Genomic DNA, 16932 nt, shown 5'->3' with positions numbered 1-16932 from the left:
GTTGCTTTTTCTCATGTCAGCAGATTTAGATAGGGAGGAGTGTGCTGCCACATCAGAGCCGCTGCTTTGTGCTGACTGGGAGGTTTTGGTTGATGTTTGTGATGACCTTAAAATACACTGCTGCTGTTTGTTTACACTAGTTATTACTGCTAACAAGGCCACAGGCTCAGTCAAACATGACTGACTGCTTGCTACCATCACAGCTGCTGCAGAGGCTTAGCTGAATGTGTGACAGCCATCACACTGTTTTTATGTCGCTGCTTTACACACTTGCTTGACAGATAATGGAGGAAATGTAACTTGTGTGTTCTATAAACCTGATTCTACACCTCTAAATCACTGATCACATCTCACATTTAAACAGTCAGTAATGAGGTGACGTGAAATGGCACTTCAGTTTAATTATCAAAAACTTTTTTTGTATGACACTTCCACTCTCTCACACAAATATACCTGGCAAACAAGAACTGCATCCAGGTTGTTGAAGCACCAGAAAATGTATTTATTGGTTTTTATTTTATTTTATTTATTCATTTATTCTTGTGCCACTGGAGGCAGCTCAACTAGCATAAAAATTGTTACATTATCACCTTATAAAGTTGATACGGTAAATATATTTGCAAACAGTGGCTTATTTACATGTCAAGGTGGAGTTGTGTTTAGTACCCTTTTTATAAATGTATATATGCATTGATATTCAAGCTCCTTTAGGCTGTCTTTTGGTGTTCAGTTTCCTGAGGGAAATATGTGGCTTTATAGCTGCAAAATTCTCCACTACTATTACTATGAGAAGCGGCACGGTGGTGCAGTGGTTTGCATTGTCGCCTCACAGCAAGAGGGTTCCTGGTTCGGACCCTGGGGTGGGGGAGTCCTTCTGTGTTTTCCGAGTTTGCATGTTCTCCCTGTGTCATCGTGGGTTTTCTCCGGGTACTCCGGCTTCCCCCCACAGTCCAAAGACATGCAGATTAGGTTAACTGGCCCTACAATAGTCTGTCGACCTGGTGACTCTAAATTGTCCATAGGTGTGAATGTGAGTGTGAATGGTTGTCTGTCTCTATGTGTCAGCCCTGTGATAGTCTGGTGACCTGTCCAGGGTGTAACCTGCCTCTCACCCAATGTCAGCTGGGATAGGCTCCAGCCCCCCGCGACCCCCAACAGGACAAGCAGTTACCGAAAATGAATGAATGTATGTGTTTATTGGGTTATTGCCAGTGAAAAGTTGGTTTTATATGACATCACCTATTAAAGTGTCCTGCCAACTTGGAACCAGTGAAAAGATCACAGACAGTTACCACTATTATTCTGACTTCTTGTTCATGTGGGTTCCCATCACATTGAGTGCTGGTTTAAACACAGGCTAGTCGCCAGAGGAAAATGCTGCCATTGTACATTTACACAAACAAAGAATATGCTGATTTGCACGTTTCATACGTATCATACCTTTCTAAAGTGACATAGTATATGAGCTGACTTTTGTCATCAGGAAGTGGAGGGGATGTGGATGGCTTGTCACCTAGTGGAGATGCCTGCCAAGATGTAGGCCACTGTTGGAGACCAATAAACAACAAAACTGGTTGTATTTTAGCGAGTCATTGCTGTGATACCAGAGGCTTTTTAGGTGTTTTGTAGCCACCTGTTGGTGGGGATAGTGCCACGGAAAGCTGTCGTTTTTTGTTGAGAGATTGCTTCTCTTCCTTGCCCCAAAACTAGGTATTTTAGGCTAAAACATGATCTTTTTCTAACCATAACCAAATGGTGTTAGTGCCTTAACCTAGCCACATGTTAACCACAGTAAAAAGGTTAAGTTTCAACATATCCGCTACATGATAATGTGCATCGTAACGTACCTGTGGTTTGCAGAAACACACAATACCAACATTTTTTCTGGCAACTGGGTTAGTAATAACTGCATGGCTTGTGACCCTTTATAGCGAAGCAATTCTAGTAATGACCCCCTGTCTCATATTATATTTGTCTACAAGTTGTGAGCAGGCTAACCAAAGTGATCATTCATTTTAAGGGTAACTAATTTCAGTAATTGTTACAGGCTTACAGAGGTGAAACTGAGCAGTATTTAAAATTAAGAACAGTATTAAAAAGATTTTTTTTAAAAATGACAAAACAAATTAAAAAAACAAAAACAACCTCATGATCTTCACGAAGATATTGGGACCCTTTAGATTTATTTTGCAGTCTATCGGGGGTCCAGAGCCACAGCTTAGAAACCAGTGAGAAAATTGGTTATCTGAGCCTTCAGTACATCCTCACACTTAAAGTATAAATGACAGGAATAATCAGCACACCAGCATGCTGATCAATAACAGAATATTGTTTGTCCACTTCTCTATTCTTGTCATTTTAGTGAGATTGGCAGATGCAGAAGCTCAATATTTATGTTTGTTTTCCAGAATCTCCTGTAGATTAAACTGTGCTGGTGGATGAATCCTGGGCAAACAGAAGGTGCTGCTAGCTGATGGGTTTATAATTTCCTCTTACTTTATAATTGCAAATGAGGCAAAACTCAAACATTATTCAGCTGCCCTCTGTAATTAAAGCTTTATTCAGCCACAAATATGCTTTATGCCATTGTGTGTTTTATGTGGAGAAATCACAGTTAATGGCCTTTAGTACCGACTTCACTTTGAGTTTATTCATCCACAGCACATTTATTGAATGGAAGAATTAATTTAGTAGTTGAGCAATCTGATAGTGACTATCATAATCAGGCTGTTGATATTGGCAGCTGTTTGACCTTGAATAAACTATATTAAAAAAAAGGCCTCTCCTTCAAGAGTGAAACCATCTGAAGTGTTGAGCTGTTCGTGTAGGACTGTCAGCAAGTCCAAGCTCGACTGCACAGAGCAGCGCCCTTGGCCAGCAAAGTGAGGAACTCTGGCGTCTAACAACAACATCCACATAAAAGATGGGCAATAAAAGAAATGTCACTCCCGTCAAACACGGAAGCCACTGAGGCAAAAGTAAGCAGTAGGTTGCTTTCTTCCTTTTTCTTATTATCTTTATTATTATTACTGCAACGGACGGTCAAGGTTCACTAACAGAGCACACTTAACCATGTATCCTGTCACACACACACCCACCACACATACATACACACACACACATAACTCTCTGTCTCTCTCCTAACACCAGTCCTGCTCTGTGTGCTCTGCTAATATTGACTCTCCTGACTAACACTGCCTCTATTGAGTCAAACACAGAACTGTTTGACTAGAATTAGAACATCATTGAGATAACAGACGTGGACCTGTCCGAGCTGGAGCTGTGGTGCTAATGTAAAGCAGAGCAGGAGAACCGCAGCTCATGATTGTCAGCGAGCGAGCTGAAGGTGCAGAGGTGGAGCTCACAATCTGGTCCCTACACAAATGTTTTCTCACTGCGCGACTTTTATCACCGACGCACAATAACAGCCACTTGTGAAATCTCTTCTTGTGAAATCACACACACGGCGTTCTTGTTCCGTGTGGACTCGAGCTGTGTTTATGTGTGTGCGGTTTTTATGTCATTAAGCTCATTGAGTCCAAGAGGTTGTAAAACTGGCTTGTCACTGGGGCCATTGTGTCGTTTGGGCCTCTGCGATGAAAACAAAGTGCCGTCAAACTTGTTGGCAGCAGGAATAAAAGCTCGCGTTGTGTGCCAAAGCACGTTTTTAATCTGAATGCAGGTATTAAATTCTTATCTTCGGTTACACATTGCAGCTATAATGTTAACAGCTCTACCCAACCATAAAACACACACACACAAAGAACACACAGATAAGCAAACCTACCCGACTACTCACCACTCACAGGCCTACTTAACTCACTTTATCACTTTATCTCTGTGACATATACATTTCCCAGGCTCAGGCTGACTGAAATCACTTCCTATTTACTATACTCCTTCATATTAACCCTCTGCCTTTTATTTAAGCGTGTAGTTTATATATGCCCTGAAAACTGTTCACAATTTAAAAAAAAAAAAAAAAAAAAAAAAAAAAAGTAGCATCCATGGCATTTACAATTCTTAATTTAAACAATTCCAAATCACATTGTGTCACTCTTTAAAGATGCAAAAATGACCATTTTCTGCACCCACAACTGTCTATTCAATTGTCAGGAAAATTTTAAGCAAACTTGAAATGTTGCAAGAATGAAATGCGAATTAGACACATTTCTGTCAACTGGTTTGGAGCAAATAAACTAAGCTCTGCAAAGTGTTTTGTTAGTTGTTGGTGGTATAGGCCACGCTATACACATGGCTGTTGCAAACTGGATACAAAACAAGTCATTTTGGCCATCTTTCATGTCAGCTAGCATTGGCCATGTTTCATGTCGTAGGGTGACAAAGATTAACGCATGATTCTAATGCGAAGGAAGACACCGACAGTGGAAGCAGCTAATCAGCCATGTGAGTTAAATGTTTGCTATGACAAAATTTTAGACTGTATAATGAAGATGGATGATGTGACAGCTCCCCAAAAGTGAAGCCAAAACATCTCCATCTTAATCGCCCCCTGGTGGCTGGCTGTAGTAAAGAGTCATAAAATCCGCCCTCTCCATGTTAGCAAGTGGGACATGAGCCAAATTAAAAAATCAAAGAACACATCACATGAATTTTTCCCAGGTCTTATCACTGCGTCATGTGTTTAAGTGTTCATTTTTTTCTTAGGTTTGGTTTTATTGAGTTATTTGATGCTATAAAAGAAGGTTTGACGTCATGATCGACAGCTACGTTTGCCAATTGAGCGGTCAGGATCGGTGTTTCTCGCGATTAGTTGGACAGTGGGAACTCGAGACTCTAGAGATCACTATTGCAAAGACTTTGGCTCCAAATGACATCACCAGTGCAAAATGGCAGCAGCCGTATCCGGGATATTTTGCCTTCATCTTTGTGGAGACACGTTGTCCATGTTTATATACAGTCATTGGTCAGGGTTTATTCAACAAAGACATTTCCACATCCCCTTTAGCGCATTACTTTTTTGACAAAGGCAAAAACCACCACAAGCAGGTGGAAAAGCTTTTATTGTGCAATTAAGGTAATCTCAAATTTTGCAGTTTCCATGCTGTTTTTCTAATGCAGTAAAAAATAAGTTCATGGAAACATGGCTAGTGATGATGCAAAATGACAATCATTGATAAATGTCCAAAATTTCAATTCCCTGCTCACTGAAGATAAATCTGACAGTCTATTACAAGGACGTGATTTTGGACAAACTATTTCTTAATTTAGTCTGCTGATAAATTGACTGTTAGCTAAGCTCCACTCCCCATCAGTTACTGTTGCCATTCCTGTCAAGCTGTTTGTTCTCACACAGCACTGAAGCAGTTTACAAAGACAACAGTGGCAGATTTACCATTGAAGATTTTTTTTTTGTAATTTCAATCATTTTAAGTTTTGAAACAGTGTGTCATTGATTTCACACTGAGGGAGACAACACTGGCTGGCGACCGTCCATTCTGCATCTTAAATGGCAACTGTTGTGGCAGATTTTATCAGGTGTGGGTAGCTAGCTAATTAAGCTAATGTGTTTTTAATGAGTTGGTTAAAATTGCTGTTGCTGGCTGACTTTTTAATCTTGCCAGATGATTAATTTTAAAATGAGAATCTTGTAGAAATCTTTATTTTGCACTTGATGGCTTCATGCATGATGATGTGTTAAAAGTCCTCAACAGTTGATAATCAGTATGTAAATAGCATTTATCTTGTATTGTGGTGTAAAGCTAGTTAGTCCAAGGATTAAAAATATGATGGGGAAAAATCAATTTAGCATATTTCTGTTTAGCTTCTTAGCTTCCGTACATGTTGCTACTTTTAACACTAGAGGAGAAAAGGCTTTTTAGATGAGGATTATTTTGGAACAGTTGGCTGGGGTTAAAGTTCACATGAAATCAAAATAGATAGTTACTTTATCACCTAGGTCTTGATCTGATCGTCAGATCTGGCCCAACAATGTCAAGAAAGCCATTTTGTAGATATTCTTAATGGTATTTTAGATTTTTTATCATTTACTGGGAAAAGATTACAAAAAGTTAATCGCTCATTCTGCACTCAGGGATGTATTAATTTGTGTCCAATAAAATGTTTTCTCAAATTATTATGTCCCTCCCCCATGACTATAAATTCTGTCACTTACTGACTGGCTTGCAGGACCTATGAGCCAACTAGCAGTTATGAAGTGGCGATTACTGCCAACACTGTCTTGCCACCGTGGGTCAGGACGTCATTGTTGTGGAAGCATGATGCCCACCTTTTGGTTCCCCTCAGGTTGCCCCCATTAACACTGTTAGCTCCGTTAGCACTGTTACCCTTGTTAGAACTGTTAGCACCATTAGCAGCTTAGCCAGCATGGGTTTGTTTGTGACGCCATATTGGCTCCTGTAAACGCTAATCAATATCCGTGACAAGTCCTTCCCGTATACAAATATAGAGAAGCAAATACTCTGCTACTCATTTCATGGGAACTTTAATGTAGTATAACTTTGCCACATCCATTAAAGAGCGTTACAGAGCTGCTAACGATGGTCTGAACTCTACACAATGGATGTGGTAGTTGTTATTAGGTTGTTCTTGTTGTTTTTATTTAACCTGTAAACCCACAAACTAATGCACTTAGTTAATAATATGCTTCTTGGCCTTGGAAGTAATGCTCAGTCTTTACGCAGATAAACTGTGTTTTCCTTATGTTTCATTTAAACTCTTTAATAACGAAGTATGTCTCCTTCTTCAGCATCAACATGTGGAGATATGCAAATCTGGCAGGGGCTGTTGAACAAGTGGTCAACTCTGCAATGAATCTTCATGTATCTGTAATTTATCACTCAGTGTTTTTAAATGATACACCTTGTTGGTCCCACACATCCGGGAGAGGGGCAGGCCATGTTGGTCGACCACATGAAAGAGGAAGAGCTGAATAACAGGCTGCTGCAGATGGCAGTGCAGCAATTTTTTCTGCTTATGTGGTTTCATTTTATCCCTCCAGGCCCTCTTGGTATTTTGAATTGCCCTGGGTTATGTATTCACTCGGTCATGTAAGCTAAATGAACCATCCATAATGTAAATGAGAAAGAAAGAGAGATTGAGAGAGAGACAGGGATGCTAATGCAGTGGTGCCTCTGGTGTTGGGAGGGAAGAGAAAGAGATGTCAGCATTTTCCCATATTTCACTTTCAAATGAGCCACAGCTGACTGGAGAGTCAAACCTTTTGCTCTGCATATACCAAATAGTACAATTACTTACCAAAAGATTCAACAATATGTGAATTTAAAAAGTCAAAAGCATCACAAATGTGATTCATTCTCTAATTTGTACAAAAAGCTTCTCATCTTTGTCTTGGATTTGCATGTAGAGAGATGATTCAACAGTCCCAGCACCATCATTACAGAGTTGCTGACTCTTTCTGAAGGCTGGCAGGAGTTATGTGCTCTAGTGTTTATTGTGGTTGAACCTCCACCGCCACTCCTGCTTTACCCACTTAGCACACAAAGTCCCAAATGCACTGTTTTCCCATTTAGGAGATGGAAAGCGCATTTTTAAATAGTTATTAGCTTTCCAGGGACACAGGTCGTGTTTTGAGTGCAGAATAATCACTGCCGGAATTTTTTTTGTCTGCCTGTTCAAGTCCCAACACAAGGTAACCACACAACAACACTGCTGCTGTCTGCACTCCATCTCATTTCAATCAGTAATTACCCGGCATATTTGCACTTGGCACTGCGAAACATGATGCAAGTTATTTTGTGTCCTCGATGAGAAATATTTCCTGGCATTTCACTGCCTCCAAAAGTGTTACAGCCAATTTGATATTAGATAAATATTTGAGCTGGCATGCAATGAAGCGTATGTCATTTGAGCAAAAAGCACTGGCACTATGGATGCATTTAGCCGCTCAAAGGGAGGAAAAAGACAAGGGAGAGGCCTTGTCTGTTCTCCATTAGATTCCACTCAGTTCCTCTACAAACAGAGAGGATGCTAGCCAAACAAGCTTATTCAAGGGGGTTCTGTGTGGACCGTGTTAGCTCAGCAAATCCAGCTCCACAAACATGCTTCAAAGAATCCTGCTATCTCCGCAGAGCCTTTGATGTGGGTATTGATCATGCAGCGGTCTGTGAGAAAGAGGGATGCAGTGGAGGTTTAATATTGTGTTCTGGCTCAGATAGAATAGATAATAGCAAAAACATGCACTCCCATCATGCCGCCCTGTGCTTCAGTTATGACAGCTGCACAACCATTTTCTGGCTCTGAGGTAGATGCGATTAGGAGGTAAAGACAAGGGAAGAGCAAATCAGATCATTTGCCCCGAGGACAGGTCACAGCGCATTATGTTTACCGCAGCAGAGGAGCCCGAGCAGAATTCAAATGAAGTCAAAACATGAGTTGACAGACACACCTCCGGGTGACAGTATAAACAGTCTGAGATTTGTCCACCCACTTCTAAAACCATGAATACATTCCCATTTTATAAGGTCACCTCATTCTCAGGAGGGAAAACATGGACACACTTTCTTCTAGTTCCCGGTGTCGCACTACAGTGGCAAACAAAAACAAAGCCAACACTTCCAGAATCACACAGTCACGCTGTACGCTATAGAAAGACAAACAAAGTCTGTTCTTCATAGCATGGTAAAACAACCACCCACAGCCCTGCTCCTGTCTCACACTGAGACCATTAGTCACAATGATTTCTCTGCCAGCTGTCCTGGTGTTTGCTTAAGCTAGCCTCGCAGGCAGGTTGAGCCTCATTTGAATTCTCACTTCAGTTTATTAGGCATGCGCTGGATCATTACTATCCAGTAAGGCCCATGCAGATGTGTTCCTCAGGTAATGTTCAAATGCAAACCCGAACGGCCATTAATCACGCGGATAAATGCACCATGAAAATAGCATGCTCTGTGAATTATATGAACCCACAGTCATCCGGCGCTTTTGCTTTTTGGAACGACCGTCCCGTTCACCTTGTCAACAGCAGTCGCAGCCAGAGCTCTAATCTTATTTGTGCACATGGATGCTGTAATCTCAGCCTTTATACTCATACCTGGCCTGTGTGATAAAAAGTTGCCGCTTTATTAGAATGAATGAACTTTGCAACTTATCCGTATCTAATGAATTAAGTAACAACTCCTTAATGCGCCATTCGTAATTGCCTACCATTTACAAAGTGCAACGTGTAAGGTGCTGGATAAGAGCAGCAGTTTGGCAGACTATTTTAAGATAAACAGCTGATGTGTGCGTTCAAAGAGGCTTTTGTGTTTGCTTCTGCGTGGGATTTTGTGTGTAGGGACCTGACTGAGCTCTATACAGATATGAAAATCATGCGGTGCTATTTCACCCTCTTCCAAATGCCACCTATGATTGTTCACAGATAAGATGGTTCCAGTGTGAGTAATTTGCATGAAAGCTTTGGCAGGACAAAGGTTTGAAATACCATTCTCCTTCTCACTGTAGCAAACTCACAGATATCAGTTTAGCGGGCTAATGTGAGGTGTTTATAACGCTCATTTATTCTTGCAGAACTGCAGCTAGAAAGATTCATGTGATGTGAGAAAGTTGAGTCAATCTCCACCACATCCCAAATAACATTTAGTCATCATACATCATCCTGCATTGTGCCATTGTCAGTACAGTCATTTCTGGCATCTCCTCTGCTTTCATTTCATCAGCAAACTGCTCAGAGCGCTGCTTAAATAATCAGCCAACTGCACGCAAAGCCCGGTTACGCCGCAGCGTTAACTAGATGAGATCAACCACTTGTAAAAAAACGCAGTCGGATTTTTCTGTGAGGGAAACGTTGTGGTTACAATGAAAGTGAGTCAACGGAAATCAGTCATGGCATACTGTCACCACAGTAAGGACACAGCCAGCTAAAAGTGCAGCCAAGCCACATACACTGGGCAAGGAGAATACACTCAACTGACAGCTGCAAGCACTTAGTCGGCTGCCAAGAGCAAAGACAGGGAGGAAAAAACACTATTCAGCCCAATTTGGCTATAATGAGCCTACACAACAATGGCTTCCAAAATTTTCAATAAGAAATCAGTCATGTCTTGAATTATGTTTGTCAGAGGTCACCTCACTGTGTTGATATGTAACCACAACAACAAGCATGAGGACAAATGGATTCTTCATTACAGCCTAAACTATGATAAAGTCAGGAAATAAAATGGACAGTGACTGACTTAACATATGTTGTAAGTCACCGACAGCATTAAGTAAGAAATCAGATCGGCGAGATCTCACAGAGTCTGCGTGGAGGGGCTAAGTGACATATCGGACTAAAAAGCAGAGCAGCAGGAGGAGGCAGCAGATGGGATGAGGTGTTCTGAACCACTAACCACATGCGCTTAAGGGTCAGAGCAATTCTCATCCAATGTGCTCCTAAACAGCTGAAAAACCAAACTTTACCTCCGGGAGTCTCTGCGAGTTTGTCACTCTTTGACCCATCTGCTCGTCACAGCCGCACCAGCAGAAAAGAGAGCGTGGGAGCTTTTACCTCTTATTAACACTGAACACGCTGCCTCATGCCTCCACTGTGCGTTTTAGTATGCATTAAGGCAGAGGAGCGTGAGGTGAGCAAGCAGTGAAGAGGAGCCCCACGAAAAAAAGAAAAAAAAAAAAAGCCAGATGAGTCCCGAGAGGCTGGGAGATGGGCTGAATGACAATTGACTGGCTGTCAACACTCATCTGCATTCGCATATCTTTCTGGCCCGACACATTTAGCTGGCAGGCAGCCACGGCCTTGACATATGAAGACGTAGTGTACAGACCCGGCTCAGAGCTTTGGTTCGCAAAGCTCCGCTCTCATGCAGTATTTACTTGTGTTTCCCACTAATTGGCTTTCATTGTCAGGGAATTGTTATCCCCGCCACTAAAAGCAGGCAGAAAACCTTGTAATGGGCTCTGGTTTAACGGACAGCTGTGGCTGTGATTTAGGCACTTGCTTCGACATGCCCTTCAAATCAGCAACCATTCAGTTGTTATGATACAGCTTTGGAAGCAACTGAGACTGCCATCATACCTCAGATGCTCAGTACAGCCAAGTTTAGAGTGCTACCGGATAGGGTTACACTTTCATCACACCTATTTAAACTCATGCCCACTTTTCACAGCCTGATTCAGTACAGCGTGTTAATCATGTGAGCAGAAGGAGGTCATGAACCTGCTGCTCAAGTCAAATGTACCAAAACAAAATAGCGACATTAAAGCTGCTATAATCAATATTTGATATTAATAATAGATCAAATGACTGTGTGATGTGAAACATGTCAGTTATGGTGACAAACCTAGAACCCTACAGAGCTGTAAGGTCCAGACACACCAAACCCACATCAAACAACTAGTGCCGTCAAAGGCCGACTGTTGAGTCGCCTGGATCTCGGCCAGAAAGTTGCATTTGAACACACCGTAACGACAATGGCCAGCAGCCAACTAGAACATACATTCAGCGCCTGCATGAGACGAAATAATTCTCCGTACCAGCAGGCTACGGTAGTCTGTATTCGTCATTCAAAAAGGAAAACCAGACGACAGACAGGACAGGACGGAGTCAAGGTCTACTTAGCCATGGACTTGCCCTAAACTAAAAAAGTTCTGGTCAGACCCACGCACTGCCATCCTGGGTTGAACCCAACGTCTATTAGCTCTGTCCCACTTGCACCAAAAGACAATACAGTATGGCATGGTGGTGGCAAAAAGGAACTCTTTGGAAAACTGGGGATGTGCCTTCTTTTAAGACCTGGTTGGCAGAAGTCACTAATTTGTTACACATTTAGAGAGTTAGATACAGTGTCTCCCTCAGATCTGAAATCTTTGATCAAACATGGCAACCATTCATGTCCTACTTATCGAGAATGGCCTGAAGTGTTTGCATGTATGTATAGATACGTGTTTATAATGGGCTGGACAAACAGAATTTGTGTACTCATACTATATGCATATGTGCAGACATCTATTCTGAAGTTGGTGCTGAACTTCTTGCTGGTCATACTTCCTCGGTTGGGCGGCGGTTGATTTGTATTTGTGTTGTTTGTGTTCAGATCTGAAAATCTACAAATTGAAATTTTTTTTTTAAAAATGAGCTAGTTAGCCAGTTAGAACATTAACAACACAATCCCATGCTGAAAGACAAAGGATATTTATCGTGCGCTAGCGAAAAATAATACAAACAATTACGAACCGTTTCTGCTATAGAGCTCAACGGCTTAAAAAGCTTCCCTTGTGTGAGAAGTTTGTTTCGATCCCACGCCCTCTTAACGTGCGCCGTTTGCTGTGACAGAGACCTTCAGCATCTTTCATCTCTCTTCTGATTTTTGGGTCTGCAATTTTACAGTTGTGGTTCACTCTCATGGCTCTCATACTGTTGTTTTTAGCTGCATCAGGCGACTGAATATTTAAAAACTCCTTCTACTGTACCTGCTCAGCACCAAACAGCAGACAGTCAGAGTTAGCAAATATCTGATGAACGTAGCAGAGTAAGTGGGGATTATTAGACTAACATTCAAGACGTGGACACAAACGTGACTCCAGATGAATGTTAATTCACTGCCTGATGGATGTTTGCCAGCAAGTTTACCAAATCAACTTAAAAGCTGATACTATTAGCCCTTGATAAATAGAGATTCTGCAACACTGCTGTAAAGATCTGCCATTACCACACCAGCATAATGCTCCCACAGTGTTTGATTTTAGATAGCATGTTGTCATTCTGAAAGCAAAAGAAGCGTGATGTGTAACACAACAGCGTCGGCATCTCGTGTCATTTTACAGACGTCGATTCGGCTCATTTAAGGCACAGACACACCAAACAGACATTAATGAACTTGTGGCGACAAAGGCCGAGTGTTGCATTTCCTCACGTCGCCTGTGTTGTTTGTTTGCTTTCCTTACTTGGAAAGCCAGGTTTGATATCGATTCACCATGCTGCATCGGCTTAAAAACAGCCGACAAGAGCTGACTCGTGCCAACGGTGTGGAGCACTCACCAATGTTTCAACATTGACCGACGGCCGACTGTCGGCTTGGCGTTTCAGGGCCCTTACTACCTCCACTACTGGCTTGACAGCTGAACAATAGTCCCCCTGATCCCATGTTTGTAGGTTTTATACAGCACAGTGAGGTGGAGTAACGCTGCATCATTCCTTTCTTGAAGAGGTTGTATAAAAGGTGCTTATTTCATTGTTGTGTTTACAGCTTGTTTTTGCCTCAAAGTGACCAATAACTGGTTAAAGCATGTTTAAATTAAATTAAAGGGCGAGCAGTTGAGCTGTCAGTGAGTAAGAAGACGTGTTATGGAAGTAGAAAATATAGTTTTAGTTGGATAAGGTTTGAGGCAATGATTATATGACAGGTGAGAATAGTGGACAGAGTTATTTTTGAACCAGTGAATCATGAATGGCCCTCATCAGCATCATAGATTGGTGTGAAAATGATTTCATCCTGCCTGTGCCAAAAGGCAGCTTAAGACCTCTTTATCAGAGTCATTCAAGCAAAGAGTCAATAAAACATTGCAATTAGGCTTGCTCTTTTAAAATCTGAGATGGTCTAATTGACTGTGTGTATTCAAGTAGAACATCAGAATTCCCTCCAGCAAGTTTAATAACATTGATAAGCATAATGCACAACCATAAGCCCGAAGCCTCTGAAATGCAGAATGATGTATTCTTTCCATACCGTCGGATGAACGCTGTTGTCTTTAAGACTTGGTTTATGCTTATTGGAGGCCTTTGTGTGCAGTTTTTCATTTATTTTCCTCAAGTGTCTCTTTGAAACTGGTGATGGGGCTCAACAGGAGTTTCATAATAACATCTTTATAATGCTCGCGCCACTTGGTTATGGAGGGCTCGCAGTGAGGAGCTGGGGATAATAGTGTGGTGCAGCACACCAAACAGAGCCTGGTCAAAAAGCAAAGCACTCGATATCTCATAGGAGTGAATTTAATGGCCACTGGTTGCTCTGGGCTCTTGACCCTCTCCAAGAGGCTCCATGTTAGTCACTCTCCAGTGCTTTCCAATTGAAACCCAGCCAGACTGGTAGTAGATGAGATTTCAACTGTCTACTCAAAGCCTGGATGACTGTACCACTAACTTCAGCTGGTTATTACACTGGTGATGCTCAGTTGATAAGAGATAGTGAAACTGGACGCTGACATTTTAGTACGTTGGAGTTTTGCTGCAGTTTTCAAGTTGAGGGTTTTCTCACTCTCCTGTTGCTTATAGTGGTTTGAAATATGTTGTAAATTGCAAAACTATAAATACGGTGGTGGAAAGTGAATTACTTTAGTACTGTAATCAGTAATTGAGGAAATATTAAGGTCTTTTACTTAAGTTAAAGTAGCAGTACTGCAATGTAGAGGTACTTAATTACAATTAAAAGTCCTGCATTCAAAATTTTCATTCATTAATTTTCAGCAACCGCTTATGCTGTTGGGGGTCACAAGGGGGCTGAAGCCTATCCCAGCTGACATTGGGCCAGAGGCAGGGTACACCCTGGACAGGTCACCAGACTATCACAGGGCTGACACATAGAGACAGACAACCATTCACATTCACATTCACACCTACGACCAATTTAGAGTCACCAATTAACCCCCTCCCCAGGATCAAACCCCCAACCCCAGGTTAGAACCAGGAACCCCTTTGCTGTGAAGCAACAATGCTAACCACTGCATCCCCGTGCCACCCGCATTCAAAATCTGTCTTAAGTGGAAGCGCCAAAATATCAGCATCAAAATAAAGTTAAAGTACCAAAAGTAAAAGTACTCATCATGCGGATCGGGTCATTTCAGAATAATACATATGACTGGTATTAAATTTTTGATGCATTAATGTGTTCATCACTTTAACGTTGCAGCTGGTACAGGTGAGGCGATATTAGTTGGTGTATTTTTCATATAGATTATATAAATCTGTAAAGTAACCAATAACTAAAACTCTCACATCGATGTAGTGGATTAAAAAGTACATTATTTCCGTCTGAGATGTAGTTAAGTAGAAAATAGCATAAATTAGAAATACCCAAGTAAAGTACAAGTACCCCAAAATTGCACTTAAGTACAGTACTTGAGTAAATGTACTTAGTTTCATTCCACCACTGACTGTGATTAGAAACAGCTTTGAGATACTTGTACCTTACTCAAGTACTTCTGTTTTACTCCTCTACATTTATCTGACAGATGTAGTTGTTAGCTGAAAGATCACTATTTTACATAGCAATATATGATCTGCATATAAAATGTGATGCATTATTAAAGGTTAAGTTATCCTCAACAGTGTAAAAAGAAATTAAAATTTTTAAATGCTGCTTAAACAGTAAAGTGTCATTAAAAAGAATTAAATAACCTAATATAACACCGAGGCTATTTTGTTAACTAATGAGTACTTTTACTTATCAAGTATTTTTATGATGTGGTATTACTACTTTCACTTAAATTAAGAACCTTTATACTGTCTCTACAGGTGCCAACATGAGGCCTTGTCCCTTCTTTGCAGACAATAGTCAGAAAAAATACTTGTATATTATGACCAAGTTATGACTGGGACACACTCAGGCTTTTTATTACCGGAGACCCAGCTGACTTTACCTGAAGGCAGCCAACCAGACTAATTTAATGTGGATTTATATACAAGGTGTCTTGTTTAACATAATGAATATCTAATCAAGCACGAGCACAGGAAAGCAATTTCTGCAAAGTAATTGAAAGCAGACTTTGTTTATATGACAGAGAATATTGCTACACTCTTGGCACAGGATCGCCCAGAGCGCTAACGGGACGTTAAATCTCTTCTCGAGCATAATTTTGAAATAAACAAGCAGTCTCTCCTTATTAGCCTATCAACAGTTCTGCTGACTGCTAATCTGTTGTCTTAAAGTGGCACAGAATTGGCCCTCGCAACAGCAAAGACGCTACAATTCATCACTAACTGAAAATATGTGCTTCTCCTCAGTGATGTTCATTAAGTTAGCATTTCTTGCCATATTGTTAACGTGCTGCAGTATGAAGGATTCCTCCTCATAGCCGTCAGGCCTCTGGAGTATTCCTTCAGTGCAGCTGAACCTGTGTGTGCAACATTTGTAATGTGCTGCTGTCCTGTGCTGCCATCTAGTGTTCAGAAATCATACTGGCGTTAGTTTCTTGGAGTAACTGTCTCATTTACATTGTATTTACTTTACTGTTAACAGGGTTCCCACACATATGCATTGACATTTCAGAACTTTTCCATGACTTCTTTAAGGACCTATTATAAAATTCCCATGACCATTTACAGTTTATAACAAACTACTTTTACTATTCTAGCTTTGTACAGTTTACTCATTTTACATACATACTTACATATTGCTGTGTACTTCTTTTTTTTTTTTACTGATGCTTCCTGTTTTGCACTATCCTTTTGCTGCTGTAATGTTGCAAATTTTCCTACTGGGAGACGAGGAAAGGATTGTTATCTAAACATTGTTCCATTTCAAAAATGCAGTAGCCTATTATTTGAAAGATGTAGTGGAGCATAGCATAGGTATGGAAACTTTGGGATTCGTGACCATACATCAGTGATACTCAGCTTACAGTCTGTGGGCCAAATCTGGCCCAGGATAGGGCGCCAGGTGGCCCCCAAACCATTTTCTAATTCACAGTAAAAACAAATTATTCACACTGGCAATATTTTTTAAGATATATGGTGCCAGAGTGCATTAAAAAGTATCAAAATAGAGCTGGTTTATAAAAAAATGCTGCTAGGGAACAACCCCCTAGACAACCCAACAGAGGTCCAAGCTAAGCCACTAATATCCTCAAATCCTTAAATGCCCCTGCATACATCATACCTGTTCGGGGCTGCTGCGACTGGCCCTTGGCCTCCTGTTGTTTTGCAAAATGGCCCCTGGGCAAAGCAAGTTGAGTGTCCCTTGCCCCTACAACTTAAATCACAATGTCACATTATTTTCC

Source organism: Epinephelus lanceolatus, chromosome 5 (genome assembly GCF_041903045.1).
Source record: "Epinephelus lanceolatus isolate andai-2023 chromosome 5, ASM4190304v1, whole genome shotgun sequence".
Classification (NCBI taxonomy): Eukaryota; Metazoa; Chordata; class Actinopteri; order Perciformes; family Serranidae; genus Epinephelus; species Epinephelus lanceolatus.
This window is presented reverse-complemented; position numbering follows the sequence as displayed.